Source organism: Rutidosis leptorrhynchoides, chromosome 2, assembly GCF_046630445.1.
Source record: "Rutidosis leptorrhynchoides isolate AG116_Rl617_1_P2 chromosome 2, CSIRO_AGI_Rlap_v1, whole genome shotgun sequence".
NCBI lineage: Eukaryota > Viridiplantae > Streptophyta > Magnoliopsida > Asterales > Asteraceae > Rutidosis > Rutidosis leptorrhynchoides.
Genome location: NC_092334.1, coordinates 182,105,001 through 182,112,635, shown reverse-complemented (window position 1 = coordinate 182,112,635; position 7,635 = coordinate 182,105,001).

The following is a 7,635-nucleotide window of genomic DNA, read 5'->3' as shown; positions in this document are numbered from 1 at the left end:
GGTCAAATACCTCGCGATGTAATCAACTATTGTGAATCGTTTATAATGTATATGAACGGGTCCTTTCAGTTGGTTTCAAAGCTCCAACAAATCACCTGCAATTGTTCATACAAATAAGCCTTATTATAACGATTATCCCTTCATCATTGTTACCGAGAAACCTTTCATATCTCGCCACATTAGCAGTAAACTTATCAACAACTTCATTAACCTTCGACTTAAGCCTCTCCGAAAAGTCACTATACTTATTCTTTGAAACCCCATCATGTACTCACCTACATCCTGTAACAATAATTGTCATACCAATTACTGGGAATCAGCAATCAGTATTTTGAATTTAGTAGCAATTTTATGCCAACAGTTATATGTATACATATAACGTCTATCTCCTAGACTTACATACTTCGAATGTGAATTTTCTGAAAAACATCCCAAACTATGAACTAGTTCTTCCAAATTGGAGAAAATACTGATAAAGCAGCAAAAACTGTAAACAACTTTAACAGTCAAAAGTTTGATGATAAAGAATAGTATGGTGGCAAAGCAGAGAAAAAGAGAAGGTTTGGAACTGGAAAATGGATTGAGCAGACCATGAAGGAGGCTGTAGACAACTCACAAAGACTAAACCTGCCTTCAAAGGATCCAAATGATTCAGTGTCTGCCGAAATCGTTAGCAAATATCTTACTTCTTATTCTAAACCTTCACAGATAAATCTTCTTCATTATCCATCGATGTTAGAAATTCTAAGATATTATCGTATCTTTTATTATAAATATCTTCGATATTCCTGAAGATATTTTCACAATTATTCTTATCCGAAATCAGTTATCTCCTCGCAATATCTGCGTTATAAGATGAAAGAAACTATGTTAGTTTCTAAATTCTGAAAAATTTGAATTTAAAATATGAATGTTTTTGAAGTAGTGTTGGGAACTGAAGCATGAGTTAGTATAATATAATGACACTTGATCAACGTGATTATATTACAGTAAGTCATGCTGAGTTTCTAATGAAACATGATGATTCACAGACCTTACCGTCATCATGAGCCATGTTACACGACTCTTACATTCTACCCAATCTTCAAACATATTAAGAACATATATTCTTGATAGTTCTATCTTTTCGGATATTCTGGTAATTTGATAAATCAAGATCATGCCATTACAATTTTCTCCTTAGAACATTAACTATGTTCATCCAAAACTTCAAACCTACAAATTCTGGACCATTATCCGCTTGACTTAAGGTCAGGGAGAGAAAACGAAAGCATGAAGCTCCGAAATATAATGGAGAATATAAAGCCCGATAACAGCCCTGAAATTACAAACCGTGTATATCAATGCGTATAGCAATATAAAGACACGGGAGAATGAAAAACACAATAACCCCAAGGTAATGGTAGAAGAAAATAACTTCCTCCGGCGGTAGATGAAAAAGAAGAATGACAGATATGAAAGTTAGGAGTATATTCAGAATCAGTACTGGATGGAGAATATTAATGGATGCTTTAAAGTATGAGTTGAGGGAGAAAGAATAGAAGGTGTGAGTTGTAAGGAAACGAAGGGGGTGGCTTTACAGTAAAATATCCGACAGAGCAATCGAATCAGATTATTGTATTTAATCAAAGAAGATCCTGATTTCCTTAATCGCCGAAAAACTAAATCTTATTACGAAGATTTTCTTTAAATTCCATGAATTCTAGAAATCAATCATAACTACGTCATCAGTTAAAACGAATATACATTTACTCATTTCACTCTCTTGCGATAGCTTCACTTATACTCTTCGCGTAATCAAATTGTTTTATCTATATTACTCAATGATGATAAAACTCTATTTATCAACTCATATTTGTCATGAAAACATTTTTATAGTTACCCATGACGACCTCGATCAAATTTCGGGACGAAATTTCTTTAACGGGTAGGTACTGTGATGACCCAGAAATTTCCGACCAAATTTAAACTTAACCTTTATATGTTTCTGACACGATAAGCAAAATTGGTAATGTTGAATCTCAAAAACTTTGGAACTACATTCATGTAATCAATTACCCTTTGATCGTGTTAGACGATTCACGAACAATTATGTGTATATAGATATGTATATATAATATTAATTGAAAACATTAACAAAGTATTAGATATATGGTACTTTACATGAACGTATTTGTTTCAATATATTTATCGACAGAATTAAGAGATAATATCAAATGATTGAATTATTAGATACATTATGATATGATTACGGGTCTATGTTATGAGGTCCACTGTGATTTAAGAAATCTATTCTTTTTGACAACATTCGAAAAATGGTAAAGTAATTTACAAATGAGAACAAACTGTCACATAACGAGAGTTAGACAAAAGTTAGTGGAGAATTGAATTTCATAATACTTGAATGATCTATTTTCAAACGTGCAAAAATGTTTTTCGATATAATAGAATTTGTTTATTAAAATGTCTTTGCTAAATAATGTAAGTTGAAATATTGGTTATTAGATATATAAATAACTTGCAACGTGTATTTAAAGCGTGTTTATGTATATTAAATAGATATATGATAATTAAGTATCTCATTAAGTATATTAACAATGGATTATATATATAAAATGAGACTACTAACTTAAGGGTTTCGAAACAATATATATATGTAATATTTAACGACGTAATAACCCTTATGTTAAAATGAATATATATATGTATTGTATTAAGATGTATTAATACACTTTTGAAAGACTTAAATACATATATTGACATACTTATACTCAACAAAGATAGCTATACTCATATTCCCATTCAATTTCATCAAGAATTCCACTCATATTCATATGGTATTCATACCCGTATTATACACAGCTTCTAGATGTATTTATTATTGGTATATACCAATAGGAAAACATCATTTTCAACTTTTTAAATAATTAGAAAACATGTTTAAACATATTTTGTAAGCTAGTATCAATTATTACACAAAAATACAAAACTACTTTTGTTTTTATTACTTATATGATTTATATACTTATATATTACATACTTACACACATAATACCATATTTTTTCATTCTTATTCCTTCCTCCTTCATAAACCATGACCAAGAACTCTTAAATATTCATATTTTTTTTTATCAAAAATCCAATCTATAATCATCTTATAAGAATCATTCAAGAACACTTCATGAAGATCATTCATTTCAAGTTTATACTTTCAATCTTTTGAATCCATTCCAAAAACTCTTTGAAGATCAAGAAACCTTCATTTATTTTAGTAGTTTTTCACTTCTTAGTTAAGGTAATAAACATTTTCAAGCTTTGGTTCAATTCATATAATCATAACTATCTTAAATCAAGATAGAATTCTTACTTGAAACTTTTGTTGATTCCAAGCTTCTACATCAAGAATTCTAAGCTATAGAGGAAATCATCTACTCAAAGATACTTTTATTATTTTTCTAGTAACATCACTCTTTAAACTTTAGGTAGTAACCTTATCCAAAATCTCATTCGATTTATATTCATATAGCTATCTAATTTTGAGTTTATAATTTACAACAACTAGAACATAGTTTAGTTAATTCTAAACTTGTTCGCAAACAAACTTAATCCTTCTAACTTGACTTTTAAAATACTTCAACACATGTATTATGACAGTATGTCAAGCTAACATAAGGATATAAACCTTTTAAACACGAAGAACACCTTAAAACTGAACATACGCCGACATAGATCATCGGGGGCTGTTTTGGGTTTAATTTTGAAAACCTATCTTAAACTTTGAATTAAGAGTTTTTATTCTGTAATAAATGTTATTTCATATGGATATGAAACATATCCAAAACCCATGGTTTAACTCTAAGTGGAAGTATGTTTTTCAAAATGGTCATCAAGATGTTGATCTTTCGACGGAGATGACTACCTCTTTCAAAAACGACTTGTAACCTGTATTACCAACTATAAACCTATATTTTTTCTATTTAGATTAGTAATATTTGATTCAATATGAAACCATAGCAATTTTATTCACTCAAAACGGATTTAAAACGAAGAAATTATGGGTAAAACAAAATCTGCTAAAATTAACATTGTATGGACGAAATTTATATTATAAAAACTATATTAACCATATCCTTGCTAACTTTTCCTATATCCTATATATATTTGGACATGTTATTTCTGTGATTGTATATATGTATAATAATATTCTTGGTACGTCCTAACACAATAAGTATACAATACGTTTTGATAAATCCTTAGACAATACGTACACAATACGTCTTAGTTAATTCTAAGACAACACGTATACAATACGTCTCTGGGTTGATGCAAAGACAATACGTATACAATACGTCGTGGGGGTAATTCTAAGATTATATATATATATATATATATATATATATATATATATATATATATATATATATATATACCGATTATTGGACTATCGGACTGTTGGACCACTAACATTGGACTACTAACTTGACAATTTAAAGTATCATATAAGTATGATATAATTATTAATCAAATATAATTATAGTATAGTTGATACATATTATTGTTATTATAGGTTCGTGAATCTATCGAAGGCCGAATCGTATTTTTCATCAAATTGAAAAATAATATTATTTACTATCAACGACTTACAAGTGAGTTTCATTTGCTCCCTTTTTAATTGCTTTTGCAATATATATATATTTGAGCTGAGAATACATGCGCTGCTTTTATAAATGTTTACAAGATAGACACAAGTACTTAAAATATATTCTACATTGAGTTGTACCACCCTGCATATCTTCCCTAATAGCTTGGTAACTACTATTTACATGTGGTATTGTAAACGCGAATCCTGTTGATAGATCTATCGGGCCTGACAACCCCAACCGGACTGGACGACCAGTATTCAACGGTTGCACAGTACTTCGTTTCAGTGACTACACTTGGTACAGTGTAGTGAGATTTCATAATAAAGGGAATATGCGACGTTGATTAAATGTTAAGTATGGTTACCAAGTGCTCAACCACTTAGAATATTTTTATTAAAACGTTTGTGTATATGAAATCTTGTGGTCTATTAAGATATTGAAATGATTGTTATGATAAACCTATGAACTCACCAACCTTTCGGTTGACACTTTAAAGCATGTTTATTCTCAGGTATTAAAGAAATCTTCCGCTGTGCATTAGCTCATTTTAAGGATATTACTTGGAGTCATTCATGACATACTTTGAAAGAAGTTGCATTCGAGTCGTTGAGTTCATCAAAATTAATATTAAGTCAATTATAGTTGGATGTAATATGAAATGGTATGCATGCCGTCAATTTATGATGTAAAGAAAGTTTGTCTTTTAAAAACGAATGTAATGTTTGTAAAACGTATCATATAGAGGTCAAATACCTCGCGATGTAATCAACTTTTGTGAATCATTTATAATGTATATGAACGGGTCCTTTCAATAATTATCAATATTAACCTAATATAATTAAAATTTATGTTTTGATAAACAAATGATATATATAAATAAAAAGATATTTAGTGCATGTAACATAATAAAAGTTATATTTACACTACATATAAGTATGTATTAATCGTATTAATAAATTTTATATAAATAATCATACATAATAAATTAGGTGTTCTTAATATAATACTAATCAGAAAAATAAATTTATATATATAATATATATATATATATATATATATATATATATATATATATATATATATATATATATATATATATATATATATATATATATATATATATATATATAATTGTTCGATTTAAATTATGTGTGTTAATATACATACAAATGATATAGGTTCGTGAATCTGAGGCCAACCCTGCATTGTTCAATATAGTCATATGTATTTTTACTACAAAATACATTAGGTGAGTTTCATTTGCTCCCTTTTTAAATGCTTTTGCAATATATATTTTTTTGGGACTGAGAATACATGCGCTGCTTTTATAAATGTTTTACAAAATAAGCACAAGTTCATGAAACTACATTCTACGATTGTCTTGTTATACCGGATATCTGTACTTATTATTATTATGCTTGGTAACCTAAGAATTAGTGAAAAACACTAATTGACGCGAATCCTAAAGGTAGATCTACGGGCACCAACCACCCCCATTTTCGAATAGTGGAAATGCTTTAGTACTTCGAAGGGTTCTTGTTATACATTTGAATAGTGGAATGTATGATGCCAGATATCTTAAGCGCTCTATGTTAAGGTCGGTTACCAGGCGACTCAACGTATGAATGATTTTTGCAGTTGTAATGATCCTGCGCATTTAATTAAATGAAATCTGTGGCTTATTAAATATTATGATTATTAGATAGAAATTAAACCTATGAACTCACCAACCTTTTGGTTGAAACTTTTAAGCATGTTTATTCTCAGGTACGAATTAAGTCTTCTGCTGTGAATTTGCTCATTTTAAAGATATTACTTGGAGTCATTCATGACATATTTCAAAAGACGTTGCATTCGAGTCGCTGAGTTCATCAAGATTATTATTAAGTCAATTACAGTTGGGTATATTATGAGATGGTATGCATGTCATCAACTTTCGATGTAATGAAAGATTGTTTTTTTTAAAACGAATGCAATGTTTGTAAAAATGTATCATATAGAGGTCAAGTACCTCGCGATGTAATCAACTGTTATGAATCATTTATAATCGATATGGACTTCGTCCGGATGGATTAAGGCGGGTCATTTCACACACACATAATTATTCCACTCACCTTATGCCTTTGGTGAATTGATAAACCAAGCTCACAACTTCAAGGTAACATACCTATTACATTATGCACATATATCAATCATTCATTCAAGTTGGTCAACCAACTTATTTGCCATTCAAGTGCCATTCGGCCCATAGTGCAAACGTGACCCATTTGCACCATTCATTCAAACACTAGGTCGAGATTATGTCAAACCCTTACCAATACTTCAATTATGGTCTTAATACACCTTTTAACACAAGGTTATCACATTTTCACATCCATTAACCCACTTAGGTCATCAAAGACTCATTTGACCCATTTCAAGGTTAACACGCTCATTTGGGTCACTAACAAACCCAAATACACCCATTCACTTTAAACACTAAATGTGATAGTGATTTACTAACATTTAAGACCCATAAACACAACTTAACATTTCAAAATCCTAGGTTAGTCGTCTTTGAGTCCTCATGACCCAAACTTACCCAAAAACCCCCAAATCACTAGCAAATGGGTTTTATGCTCATCTATAACCCAAACCCTAACCCTTTAAACAATTAAAACAAGAAAATCAAGGTTAAGACTTACTACTACAATCAAAATGTAGCTAGTGAGGAGATGAATAACTTTAATACTCGAGCTCTAACCCGAAACAAGCTTCTTCCTCTTCGATTTGAGCTTTCTCACACAAAAATCACTCTCTCTCTCTAGAATTTAAGTGGAAGAGGTGTGGTGGTTGTAGATGGAGTAAATGATGCTCCAAAAACTATTTTAGGGCTTTAAATTCGGCCCCCATGTGAAATTACCAAAATACCCATTTAAATATCTAAAAACAAGACAGCTGGCCCGCCAGACCATTTGGACGGCGTCCAAACAGTCTGGATGGCATCCAGTCC